The 13,839-nt window shown below is 47.7% G+C and overlaps 1 long non-coding RNA gene and 1 pseudogene across 6 annotated transcripts in view; one reads left to right on the top strand and one right to left on the bottom strand.

The window, feature by feature from the left end:
• The window catches only part of LOC120097123 (uncharacterized), a 29,588-nt gene that overhangs the window by 13,620 nt on the left and 2,129 nt on the right, over positions 1 to 13,839 (bottom strand). For 2 of the 6 annotated variants that reach the window (XR_015638719.1, XR_015638715.1), the window contains one exon: positions 2,925 to 3,025. The exons of 3 other annotated variants lie outside the window; for them this stretch is intronic. This is a non-coding gene — a long non-coding RNA (uncharacterized LOC120097123). Of the gene's footprint in view, positions 1 to 2,924; positions 3,026 to 12,981; positions 13,081 to 13,839 lie in introns of those variants that run through there. One more of the 6 variants, XR_015638713.1, reaches the window with a different exon arrangement.
• LOC148000907 (translationally-controlled tumor protein-like) lies at positions 11,635 to 12,304 on the top strand (annotated as a pseudogene).

Genomic DNA, 13,839 nt, shown 5'->3' on the forward strand with positions numbered 1-13,839 from the left:
CTGCACAGAGTTCCCATGAGCATGGGTTAGCTGTCGCAAGAGCAGACAGCTACAATGTGCCCTGTCCCTGCTTTCTTGCTTTTCTTGTTACAAAGAATCTGTTTGCGTTTCTGCTTTTCTTTGTGAATTAAACCAGCCTAGAGCCCAACTCTCTCTTGACCTTCCTAAAACTATGAACCCTTTTTCTTTATAAATGAGTCACTGTCAGGTGCTCTGTTGTCACAATGGAAAATGAACTCAGTGAGTGACTGGGGAATAAGAATCCTGTGAGGGGCCGGACAGCTGACTCAGCAGTTAAGAATGCTGACTGCTCCTGCAAAAAGGACCTGAATTTGGTTTCCAGTATCTGGCTTTCACAACCCTCACTCTAGTTCCAGGAGATCCAATGCCCTCTGTCTTCTGTGGACATTGCACAAACATTGTGCACCTAACACTCACACATAACCATACATAAAAATAATAACTAAACATTGGGTTCTTTCTTGCCATTTTTCTGTCTGACAACAACTATCTAAGTTAAGAGCGAAGCAGACCATGGATGTGGTCAGAAGACAAGCACTCTGGGTCTGTCAATCTGAAGGTGTATGCTTCTTGCTGGGGCCAGAGTAAGGGAAAGGAAGGCACTTTGAGACCAGTGGGAAGGGGCAGGTTGACACTCTCCGAGGCAGGCTTAGTGGCTGGAGCATTTGCTATGCAAATTTGGGCAGCACTGGATCGGAGGCTAGGACGCAAATCCTGGCACAGCCATCATGCCCTGAGAACAGAGGTCTTGCAGCTGTTTTGTGTCAGATGATTCATAGGCTCCATGCAGCAAACAGCAAACAAATGTGTCCCCATGACTCTGAGCTGCTGGGGACGGGGACAGATGTTTGCTCTCCCTTTTCTGCTGCCCACTTGGCCTGCACGCAATTTACCTACTGCGGGACACGGGACAAGGTGCCTGCCCTTGAAACACCTGGCCAGGTCGCTGCGGGTACCGCCACAGGGAGGCATGGAAAATCACCCATGCCTCTGAGCCATGCTGAGTCATCTGGGTGTAGGCACTCCTCTGTTTCATTCTTGCAACATAAAGAGCTAACAGAGTCCAGACAGAATCTAGGCCGGGTTTTGTAACGCCCCCCCCCCCCTTTAACCTTTTTAAACCTTTTAATATTTTTATTTTACGCATTTGGGTGTTTTGCCTACGTGTATCTGTACACCACGTGCATGCAGTGCCCACAGAGGCCAGAAGAGGGCGTCAGACTGCCTGGGACTGGAGGTCAGATGGGGTGTGTGCAGCCAATCAAACCCGGGTCCTGTGGAAGAGCAGCCCACACTGAGCCTTCTCAGCAGCCCTGTAACACTTTTGAAAGACAAGTTCACGAGGCCTTCACTTCATGAACGAAATAAGCTGCTCTAGAGAGAGGCAGCAGTACTCAGACGTGCAGCTTGGCCGCCTGCTCAGGTCCATGAGCAGGAAGTAGCTGGGGGGTGGGGGTTGGGGATTTAGCTCAGTGGCAGAGCGTTTGCCTAGCAAGCGCAAGGCCCTGGGTTCGGTCCTCAGCTCCGACAAGAAGTAGCTGGGAATCTGTCTCTTTGGCTTTAATTACTGTTGGTCTTGGGCTCCCGCCTGGACAGAATTTTGCAGACAGAAAGTCCCCTCCATCTTTCGTCCCCAGACAGGAAGTTTTGGTTTAGAATTGAGATCTGTGTAGTCCAGGGCAGTGCTGCCTCCGATGTCTGACTTTAGAACTACAGTTTACAGGAGATGACCTGGAAGGCGGGTGGGCTGGCACCTGAGCGCCACAGACAAGCCTCGTGGCCTAATTTATTTTCCTCACAGTTCCAAAGCACGTCCTTCAGGCAGTGACTTGAGGCGGGTTGGGGTGGGGTACCTGGCCCTGCAGGCACAGTAATGTTGGTCCTAAGGACAAAATGCTCTGGAAGATCAGCTGCGAGAGTCGAGTCGGGAGACTAACACCGGAGTGCTGCGGCCACACCCAATTCCAGAATCCACCTCACCTCTCGCATGGGCTTCACAACTTGGCATTTAATTACTAGCAAGACATTTGTCTTCCCTGGTGAGAGGAAGACTTGGGAAATGGGCTCCTGCTGCCTTTGCCCTTCCTGATTTTCCTTCTGCCTCCTGAACTGAGCAGAGAGAGTTCTTTTTGAAGAAAGGGGGTGAAGAACGTGGGAAGGTGGCAACAGAAATCAATTTTTCCAGCAACAAGCTAGTGTCCTGCTACTGGCATATGGAGCCAGAGGTGGCAAGGCTGGTGGGCCCACACTACAGCACGTGGATGTCAAAGACATGGATGTCTGTGTCCCAGCACGTGTACCGGCATGTGAATACATGCTAGGGCCTTCTTGCCTAAGAAAATTTTATACAACTCAGGGCTTATAACTATATAAAAATGGGTATAGAAGGCAAAGATTGACAGATAATAATACATTGCAAAAATAAGTATTTTAAAAAGGAGTCTTTTAAATTTAAAAATTATATTTATTGTGTGTATGTACATATGTGATATTGGTGGTGTGGTGTGTGTCTGTGTGTGTGTGTGTGTGTGTGTGTGTGTGTAGATATATACGCACTACAGTGTGTATATATGTAAAGGTCACAGGACAACTTAGAAAAGTCAGTTCTTGCCTCCTAACATGTGTGTGCCAAATTTTCATTTTACAAACCTGAATCAATTTAAGGAATAAACAAATAACGAGGTAAGCTGCTTTAAAACTATTTACCGAGCTGACTAACACAGCATTTGGAAGGCAGAGGCAGGCAGATCTCTGAATTCAAGCCCAGTCAGGTCCACAGAGAGTTCCAGAAATGCCAGAATTACACAGAAAAAAAAACACTTTTTCCCAAACAAAATAAGACAGCATTAACAAAACAAGGGGAAAGAAAGAAAAGAAAAACAATAAGTAAATAAAATAGTTACTTTTCGCAACTAGAATCGGTATTTTGCTTTGCCAAGGCTGTGACTGGATCTAGGACCCCATAGTTGCTGGTCGGTCACACGGCTGTTGAGCTATGGCCTCCCTTGTAACAGAGAAATATGGAGAAGTAAGTTAACTGCAGAGCACAGCATAGGCTGCAATGGGTAAGCCAGTTACCAGGCCAGTCATTACTGTTAACCGAAAGGGTTTCTCCTTGAGTGGCTGTGGAAGGAGTAACTACTGGCTGCAAATATGAAGTCACAGTGGTTGTGACAGCATACAGAAGCCACGTGTAAAGTCAAACCAGACCAAATCCCTGCATGACAAGGAGGATTGGGAATGTGTCCCACCGGGGGTTGGGGATTTAGCTCAGTGGTAGAGCGCTTGCCTAGCAAGCGAAAGGCCCTGGGTTCGGTCCTCAGCTCCAAAAAAAAAAAAAAAAAGAAAAAAAGAGGGGGTGAAGTTGTGTGGGTGGGAGAGGGTGGGGGGGATAGCTGTGTTCGATACACATTGATCGTCCAAATTTCCCAAAGGGAAAATGAAAAAGAACTAATACTGTAAAGTAAAAGAAAAAGAAGTGACTGGAAAATAAATGTTAACTTCAAATATATACGCACGAGTTGTTTGACATTTTCGAAGTAGAGGCAAGTAGAGGCATGGGCTGGAGATGGCTCAGCAGTTAAGAGCACTGTGCTTCCAGAGGACCTGGGTTCAATTCCCAGGATTCATAAGTCAGCTCATACCTGTCTGCATCTGCAGTTCCAGAGGTCGAACTAACAAGAACTTGAAGGAATAGGGTGTGACGGTGGGTGAGTGTTGATTGGGCAGACCAGGGATAAGAAAAAAAGAAGACCGGGTTGGGGGGGTGAGGAGGTGGGGAGGTGGGGGAGGGCAGACTGGCACGGGGAGGTCAAAGGTAAGCTCATGACTGTCTGCTTGTTTGGGCTTTGAGTCAGGGTCTCACTATACAGCTCGTTGTCCTGTAGACCAGGCTGGCCTCGAACTCACAGAGATCTGCCTCTCTCTCTCTCTCTCTCTCTCTCTCTCTCTCTCTCTCTCTCTCTCTCTCTCTGCCTCTCTCTCTGCCTCTCTCTCTGCCTCTCTCTCTCTGCCTCTCTCTCTGCCTCTCTCTCTGCCTCTCTCTCTGCCTCTCTCTCTGCCTCTCTCTCTCTGCCTCTCTCTCTCTGCCTCTCTCTCTGCCTCTCTCTCTGCCTTTCTCTCTCTGCCTCTCTCTCTGCCTCTCTGCCTCTCTGCCTCTCTCTCTCTCTCTCTCTCTCTCTCTCTCTCTCTCCCCCCCCCCCCTCTCTCTGCCTCTCTCTCTCTCTGCCTCTCTGCAGCCATGCACCTGTTTCAGGAACAGGCGAGTAGAAGAGAAGGTGAGGAGAGAATGTTCTAGAAGCTTCAGGCCTGGAGGGACCTGAGAAGATTACTAAAGTTACTCTCTGGAGCCGTGTCAACCCAGGCTGGTTCTTCTAAATCCGCCCACAGCTCTGGGAGTTCCTGTCCTTATCTCAGCCATTCCCATGGATCCCATCTGAGGCTGGGCCCTAACTGGCCTGGATGATAGTTCTGTGTGTCCGTTAGCCTTCTGCGCTGCCTCTCACATTAGCTTCTCCCAACCCTTCCCATGGTGAAGGCAACAGCATTTTCCCAAGAACCCACATGACTTAGTCACATTGACTAATTCTTCCTTCCCCCTGAACCTCACATCCAACAAGGGTCACAACCTGAGTTGCCTCCACCAATGGAGTCTCTCATGCCTACCCATCCTCCCCTTCCTGAAGCTTCTCCCTTGAGTTCTCAGCCTCCTCTCCACCCTCATCCATCCTTTTCCAATCAAATCTCCCCAAAGTTATGATCCACAATAAGAAATAGACTATAAAGTCGGGTGGTGATGGTGCACACTTTTAATCCCAGCACCAGGGAGGCAGTTCTCTGAGTTCGAGGCCAACCTGGTCTACAGAGGGGGATCTGGGGTAGCCAGCACTGCACAAACTAAAAGAAATGGATTGTATTTTACTTTATACACACACACACACACACACACACACACATACACACACACACATACACACACACATACACACACATACACACACACATACACACACATACACATACACATACACACACACATACACACACATACACACACATACACACACACACATACAGACACACACACATACACACACATACACACACACATACACACGCACATACACACACATACACACACACATACACACACACATACACACACACATACACACACATACACACACATACACACACACATACACACACATACACACACATACAGACACACACACATACACACACATACACACACACACATACACACACATACACACACACACACACACACACACACACACACACACACACCAAAAAAAACCTATGCACAAGAATACTGCGCTCCGATTTGTGGTTTTCCTGGTTGAATCTTTGTGACCTTGACACATCTAGACTTATCTGGGAAGAGGAACCTCAACTGAGAAAACGCCTCTGTCTCAGTTACCTGTAGACAAATTTGTAGATCACTTCTTGGCTAGTGATTGACCTGGAAGGACCCAGCCCATTGATGACAATGTCACCCCTGGGCTGGTAGTCCTGGGTGTATGCTGCAGACCACCCAGGGGAGTGTGTCAGCAGAGGGACCAAGGCTTGGATTTCAGGTAGAGAACAGATTCGGCGCGACAGACAGACACAAACTCGAGGTGTGTGCTGCTGCAAAAAGCTTTACTTCTTGGCATAGATTTAACAGTTAGAACAGGTACATCGGGCTGGAGAGATGGCTCAGCAGTTAAGAGCACTGACTGCTCTTCCAGAGGTCCTGAGTTCAAATCCCAGCAACCACATGGTGGCTCACAACCATCTGTAGCGGGATCTGATGCCCTCTTCTGGTGTGTCTGAAGACAGCAGCAGTGTACTTATGTATAATAAATAAGTCTTTAAAAAGAAAAAAAAAAGGTGTGAGATGTTTCTGTCTCTGAACTTTCAGTTCCTGAGACATTTAAAGGTACATGACCATTTTCCCACACTGCTATATTCTTAAAATCAGACATTGTTGACAGGCTTAAAGTTGCTAAGATCACCAAGGCTAGAACACAGAAGGCACCTCCACCGCAAGCTTAGACCCTAGTCATCATTCATTTGTAGGGAGACTGCCAGGGACCTCCAGGAGGTCAAGCCATTCCAGGCACCTGCCTCTGTCTGGATAGAAATGAAGCACAAGAGCTTCATGTCTCACAGACTCTACTGGAGTGGGTGTGGCAGGTGTACGTGAACGCAGGCTGAGCAGGCCATGGAGAGCAAGCCAACAAGCAGTACTTCTCCATCCATGTCTGTCTGCGGAGCTCCAGCCTCCAAGTTCCTACTCTGGTTTCCTGCTGTGGCATCCCTCAGCACTCTGTGAGCTGTGGTGTGTAAGCCAAATTAACTCTTTCCTCTTCAAGCTGCTTTGGGTCACAATCTTTGTCACAGCAACAGAGGGGGAACTAGACAGTGAATCGTCCACTCAGCTTTGCAACCTAAGTTGGAGGCCACAACCTGCAGACGCCACCCCAAACAGCTGAGTGTCTCACAACTCCAGTGAAGGCCTGTGGCCATCGCTGTCCCCAGAGACACGAGTTCAAGTCTTTTCACCCAGCATCGTAGGATGACCCCGTTTCTCCTTCCTGCTTCCAGCTATGCCTTCTAGCCTCCTGGGCTCTAGTGGCCAAGTAGACTGTGAATGAAACTCTTTCTCTGAGGGATCAGTGAGATGCTCTGTGGGTAAGAGAGTCTGCTCCACAAGCCTGAGTCTGATACCCAGAACCCATGATAGACGGAGAGAACCAGCTCCAGAGAATCTCTGACCCCCATATTCTTGTTGGGGCACACATGCTCACGCCTGCACATATCATAGACATGCTAGGATAATGAAACAAAAGATCATTTTAAGAAAGAAAGGGCTGCGCTCCCAGGGACTAAACCACCATCCAAAGAGTATACATGGGCTGACTCATGGCTCCAGCTGCATATGTAGCAGAGGATGGCCTTGTTGGACATCAGTGGGAGGAGAAGCCTTTGGTCCTGCCATGGCTCAATGCCCCAATGTAGGGGAATGTCAGGGCAGGAAGGTGGGAAGGGGTGGGTGGTTGGATGGGGGGAACACCCTCATAGAAGAACCCTGGGGGTTTATGGATGAGAAACCGGGAAAGGAGATAACATTTGAAGTGTAAATAAAAAAATGTCCAATAAAAAATTTTTTTAAAAAAGAATAGGATTGGACACTCCAAATTTTAGTTATACTTTTCATTACTCTGCCTGTTTATAACATTTAACAAAATAAATATGTTTTACTCAGAAAGAAAGATAGATAGACAGACAGACAGATAGATGGATAGACAGATAGATAGATAGATAGATAGATAGATAGATAGATAGATAGATAGATGGAAAGAAAGAAAGGAAGGAAGGAAGGAAGAAGGACTGGAGAGATGGCTCAGTGGTTAAGAGCACTGACTGCTCTTCCAGAGGTCCTGAGTTCAGCTCCCAGCAACCACATGGTGGCTCACAACCATCTGTAATGGGACCTGATGCCCTCTTCTGGTGTGTCTGAAGATGGTTACAGTGTTCTCATATATAATAAGTAAATAAATCTTTTTTTTAAATGGGAGGCTAAGAAAACCGATTAGCCCAGAGAAAAAAAGAGCTGAGGATTTTTTGTTTTGTTGTTTTTTTTTTCCAATAGAAAAACTGACATTTCGTTGGATCATAGAGACACCTAACAAGATGGCATTGCTGCCACTGTAGGTTAGTGGTAGTGCCTGCCTGCTTGCCTGCCTGCCTGCTTGCCTGCTTGCCTGCTTGCCTGCTTGCCTGCTTGCCTGCTTGCCTGCTTGCCTGCTTGCCTGCTTGCCTGCTTGCCTGCCTGCCTGCCTGCCTGCCTGCTTGCCTGCTTGCCTGCTTGCCTGCCTGCCTGCTTGCCTGCCTGCTTGCCTGCTTGCCTGCCTGCTTGCCTGCTTGCCTTCCTGCCTGCCTGCCTGCCTGCCTGCCTGCCTGCCTGCCTGCCTGCCTGCTTGCCTGCTTGCCTGCTTGCCTGCTTGCCTGCTTGCCTGCCTGCCTGCTTGCCTGCTTGCCTGCTTGCTTGTCAAACAGCTGTATAATTTTGCTTTCCCACAGGCTGGTGGCAAAGGAAAATACATTTAAAAAAAAACTTTTAAACCAGGTGAAAGGAACCCTTTTCCTCCTCAGATTTGGACACGTTTACCTTGAGAAAGCACATGTGTGTCGGCAGAGTTACCGAGACCTGGTTCTGTTAACGGGGGAATGCTCAAAGAAGGAGACAGTTATGATTACTTCCCCTTGTCTTGTGTTCTTTCGCAAAAATAGAGGAAACTAAAAGGCAGATGATGGCTGTCATTAGTTACCTTGGGAAGTGTCCATCATGGCTTCTCCTCTGTATTTCCTAAAGAAATGACTGCTGACTGTGGTCTAGCCCTGGGTAATCTGGTTTAGTCCTTCCTGTGCCTGTCTTAGGATTTCCATTGCTGCGAAGGAAGACCAGGATCACAGCAAAATATATTTATATTTAGAAAAATATATTTACTTAGGGCTGGCTTACAGTTTCAGGGGTTCAATCCATTATCATTATGGTGGAAAGCATGGCAAAATGCAGGCAGACATGGTACCGTAGGAGCCTAGAGTTCTACATTTTGATCTGAAGGCAGTCAGAGGGCCCCAACTGGGTGGAGCTTAAGCATGTATATGACCTCAAAGCCTGCAAACACACTTCCTCCACAAGGCCACACCCACTCCACAAGGCCACACCTACTCCACAAGGCCACACCTACTCCACAAGGCCACACCTACTCCACAAGGCCACACCTACTCCACAAGGCCACACCTCCTAATAGTGCCATGCGCTATGGCCAAGCATTCGAACACATGAGACTATGGGGGCCGTATCTATTCAGACCACCACAGTGCCCAAACTTCCCACAAGTCTGTAGGTCACCAGTTAGAAACTGACTTTCTGCCACCCACTACTTTCAAGAACACCCACCTCAATGACTCCATCGTGTCTGAGGAAGAATGAGATCAGCTGGGCATGACAGCCCATATCTCTTTGGGAGGAGGAAGCACAATCACGGGACCAAATCTGAGACAAAAACTGGGGTCCACAGAAAGTACCTGCCTCAACAAAACAAAATAATCACACAGCCTCTTCGACCACCTCTTTTAGCGGTCCATGCCCGGCATTTTGCCAGAAACTGGGGACAAAGTGACCAAGGGATGGCAGCCTGAGCTGGCGCCAAGAAGCTCACTGGTAAGCACGAAATTCTTCCTGAAATAGGGCCTGCTTCTTCTGAGAAGAAACCCTTGTTCCCTCTTCACACCTCCTGACTCCTCACCCCCACTTCCCCGGCTCCATCGCTTACTTCAGCCTAGTCTTTCTGAGTCAGCATCAGGCTGTCTTCCGCCCAGAAGTGGTTGTGGTTGTTCTAGGAAGAACCATGTGCATTCCTAATCTTTTCAGCCACCAAGCTGTGCAGTCGGCCAGCCACCAACACAATGGCTCTGAAAATGCTCTCTCTGTCGGTGGGTAGGATGTTTGCTGGCCCCTGTGGCAGAGTTATCTCTGTTCTTGCCTTCGACCCCAGAGAGGTCATCCATGACTACTTCTGTCTGGATCTCTCTATAGCTGACATCACCTTCTCCTCTCTCCTTATGGCATAGGGGTCCAGTCTCCACCTTCCTGTCTCCATTCTGGGAGATGATGGTCACCTTGAAGACTTTGGTGACATTCTCTCTTTGCTCTAACCTGAGTCTCCCCTGACCTCAGACCCTTATTTTGCCTCTAACTTTTCTTCTTGGGCATGCTGCTGGGTTTCAGATCCATGAGAAAGAAGAACGAACACTATGGTCTTCCTTTGGAACTCACTCCTCCCTACTGCAATCAACGGCATCGGGGGCTGAGTCAGAAGCCTCTGTGACATCTGTGACCACACTGTCCCTTCTCTTCCAGGCAGTCTTCCCGCCACTGCGATGCGTTAGGTCTGACCCCAAGCCCTCAGCCCTAACGAGCGATGGTGAATCGGTTTCATCTCATGCGTCATATTCGCCTGAATAATGTGGTAAGGATTTAGAGACAGCATTTAGCTCTGCTCTGCCTGATTTCCCCAGAATGCGCACTTCGCTTCCTAGTTAGCCCTGCACCATCTCTGGTGAACAAAGGGAGCTCAGCCACTCCTGTTGCTGGTTGCCATTGCCCTGGGTGCTCTCTCAGGACAGGGCCCCTTAATAAACGTTTCCCGCTGTGACTGCTCATCACCACAGAAATGTTGATGCCCCTCTGCACATACAGGTGTGTCAGTGAGGACTAGCGATCCCACATGTATTGATAGTACATTATAAAGAAGCTTATTTTAAGCAACCCTTTGGTGTGTGTTGTATTTATCATTTACTATCGAGGAAAGTAATCGTGACGTGCTGGGGACGAATGTGTGTCTGCTTATTTTTACATAAATTTAAATCTTGGCTGAATATTTGATCCTGTAAGATGTAGAGACGTATTATTCAAAGTTGACCGATATTTTGCTTTTTAAGTAGTTGGTGCTGGACTGAAGAAACGGCTTAGTGGTTAAGAGCACTGACTGCTCTTCCGGAGGCCCTGAGTTCAAATCCCAGCAACCACATGGTGGCTCACAACCATCTGCAATGGGATCTGATGCCATTTTCTGGTGTGTCTGAAGTCAGCGACAGTGTACTCACAGACATAAAATAAATAAATAAATCTAGATAGATAGATAGATAGATAGATAGATAGATAGATAGATAGAGCTGAGAATGATGCCTTGTGGAACTATACGATGGCAGAAATATGCTCACAGCGATTTCAGAGATTGTTAAAAACTCTATTCTAATCACAAACCCAAATCCTCCAACAATTAAAAAATTATTATTATTTTATGTGTATGGGTGTTTTGCCTGCATGTATACCTGTATACCATGTGTGTACTTGCTGCCCGGGGAGACCAGAAGAAGTCCTGAAGTGACAGACTATTGTGAACCACCGTGGAGTGCTGAGAATCAAATCCATGTCCTCTGGAAGAGCAGTTGGTACTCTTCAGTGCTGTCCCATCCCTCTAGCCCTAACCGTTTAAAAAGAGGGTTTAAATAAGCAGCTCAAATAGCAATTTTTAAAATGGAGCCTTCTGATACCTTGATACCTTCATGCTAAATAATGACAGCCAGAAATATTAAAAGTCTTTGCTTCCTAGAAGTAAACCACTGTGTTTTTCTAAGAGCAAAAAGTCTCGTACAGCAGAAGCACTGCTGCTCATAAAGTAGACGTGAGACACAGTGTATCCGTCAGACAGCGCCCACAGCACAAAGCTACTCTGTCTGTTGAGAACCAAGGCTGCATTGAGATCCTGTGTGAAGATGGGTGAAGACTGCTGGAAACCCCTCAGATTTGTTCCCTGTTTGATTTGGAATTAATCTGGGGTAGCCGTGGGTCTGAAAAGCTCCCAGCGTCATCACCCCTCAAATAAGCTCCACGTTTAGTGACTCGCGGTCCACGAAGCTGAGTCTTGGAATACCAAAAATATTCTAAAACTTGTCAAGTATCGCAAGAAGAGTGGAGATTTTCTGCCCACTTCTCCTCCCCCTCCCCTCTACACACACACACACACACACACACACACACACACACACACACTGCAGCACTCGCTCCACACTGTCAGGCTAGTGAGGCTGTCCCTGACCGTCACCATGATCATCTACCGGGATCTCATCAGCCATGACAAGCTGGTCTCCGACTTCTACAAGATCTGGGAGATGGCAGATGAACTGTGCCTGAAGGCGGAGAGCAAGATGGTCAGTAGAACAGGGGATGTCATGAATGATTGGCTCATTGGTGGAAAGGCTTCCACTGAAGGTCTGAAGGGCACCAGTAGTCACTGGTGTTGACCTTGTCAGGAACCATCACTTACAAGAAGCCAGCTTCACAGAAGAGGCCCACAAGAAAGCCCATCAAAGACTGCATGAAATCACTCAAAGGCCAACTTGAAGAACAGAACCTGGGAAGAGTAAAGCCTTTCATGACTGAGCTGCAGAGCCAATTAAGCACATCCTTGCTAATTTCAATGACTACCAGTTTTTTTATTGGTGAAAACATGAATCCAGATGGCATGGCTGCTCTCCTGGACTACCGTGAAGATGCTGGGACTCCATTCATGATTTTCTTTAAGGGCTTAGAGATGGAAAAATGTTAACGAAATTGGATCTATCGCCTGTCACCATAATTGGCCACTGCTTACCATCCATATGACACCAGAACTTAGGACAAGTGGGACTGATGTCATCTCGAGCTTTTATTTTGACCGTGATTATTTGGAGTGAAGGCATTGTTTTGTTTTGTTTTTAAGAAAAAAAAAAACATATCATGGGGCTGGAGAGATGGCTCAGTGGTTAAGAGCACTGATTGCTCTTCCAGAGGTCCTGAGTTCAATTCCCAGCAACCACATGGTGGCTCACAACCATCTATAATGGGATCTGATGTCCTCTTCTGGTGTGTCTGAAGACAGCAGCAGTGTACTCATATAAATAAAAATAAATAAATCTATTTAAAAAAACATATCATGTGGGTTGTCTAAAAATAAAGTGCATTTAAATTCACTTAAGAAAAAAAAGAAGTAACAGTGAAAATAATTTTATGGTTATGGTGTCGCCCCAACATGAGCAACCGTATTTAAAGGGAGTTTTGGGATTAGGAAGGTTGAGAACCACTGCCAAAGGACCTTCACTATCTGATCCCCACACTGTAGTGTAGTCTTGTGGTTCATGGTACAGAAGACCCAATGTCTCCCTGCCCCATTTCAACCCCTCCGTCGGCTACTTACTTACTACCTGTGCAACCCCTGGGCGACCCCGTCCATTTATTTAAGTCCCTATGCCTCCGTTTCCTCATCAAACAAGGGAGAACAGTCATTACTCATTGATAGCTGCTGTGAGGATTACACAGGTTAAAGGACAGAAAATGCCTACCTTAGCTCCTGTGTGCAATAAACCCAAGGGCAATGTCCATTCACATTGCTACCACACCTGGAACCCTTCTCCTCCTTGGCTTTGGTCAGGGTGTTCTCTGGTGTTGCCCCGCCTCTCTCCACTCCCTGTAGGAGTAAATTGTTCCTCTCTCTGCACGCCAACGGCGTGTGTCATATGCTTCTGCTCCAGCGTGTACCTGGGCAGGCAGTAATTGGTGTCTGTGTGTTCATGAGACCCAGGGTTTGGGTGCCCCTTAAAGGCAGGGGTCTGCCTTGCCTGCTTTTGTGTTAGCTTCTTCTGCTGAGTGTCTGGAGGACAGTAGCCCTGACGGTGAACGGTGTTGTGTTAGGGAGTGGATGAACTGCCGGCACAGGCAGGGATGGATGTTGAGTAGCAATACTGGTCAGAACTGAAGTTGTTAGTTATCTTCCTTGCAGGTTCCTCCTTCCTTCCGGGAGTACCACATTGGTTTCTGCTATGGCATAGCTGGGAATTGGCTCGCTCTGACTTGTTTGCTCCTGGGAGGGGGTTTGTGAAGCTCAGTGCTATCACGCTCATTCTCGTCGCCATAAACCTGGATTGCGGTTTTTCATGGACTAATTTCCTCCGCCACTCAGGTTCCACTCCAGGTAAAGAACAAACAGGACTTCCCCCTCTCTACTCCAGGATTCCTGACACTCCCCACCCTGTGCCCCCCTACACACACACCTTTCTTTTCACTATGTAGCTCTGGCTAGCCTAGAACTTACAGAGATCCACCCGTCTCAGCCTCTCAAGTACTGGGACTGAAGGCATTTGACGCCATGCCCAGCTTGATGTTCATTCTTGTTGAGACCATGGACGCTGTGGTCTCCGAGA

Source organism: Rattus norvegicus, chromosome 15 (genome assembly GCF_021556685.1).
Source record: "Rattus norvegicus strain SHRSP/BbbUtx chromosome 15, alternate assembly SHRSP_T2T, whole genome shotgun sequence".
In the NCBI taxonomy this organism is placed as follows: domain Eukaryota; kingdom Metazoa; phylum Chordata; class Mammalia; order Rodentia; family Muridae; genus Rattus; species Rattus norvegicus.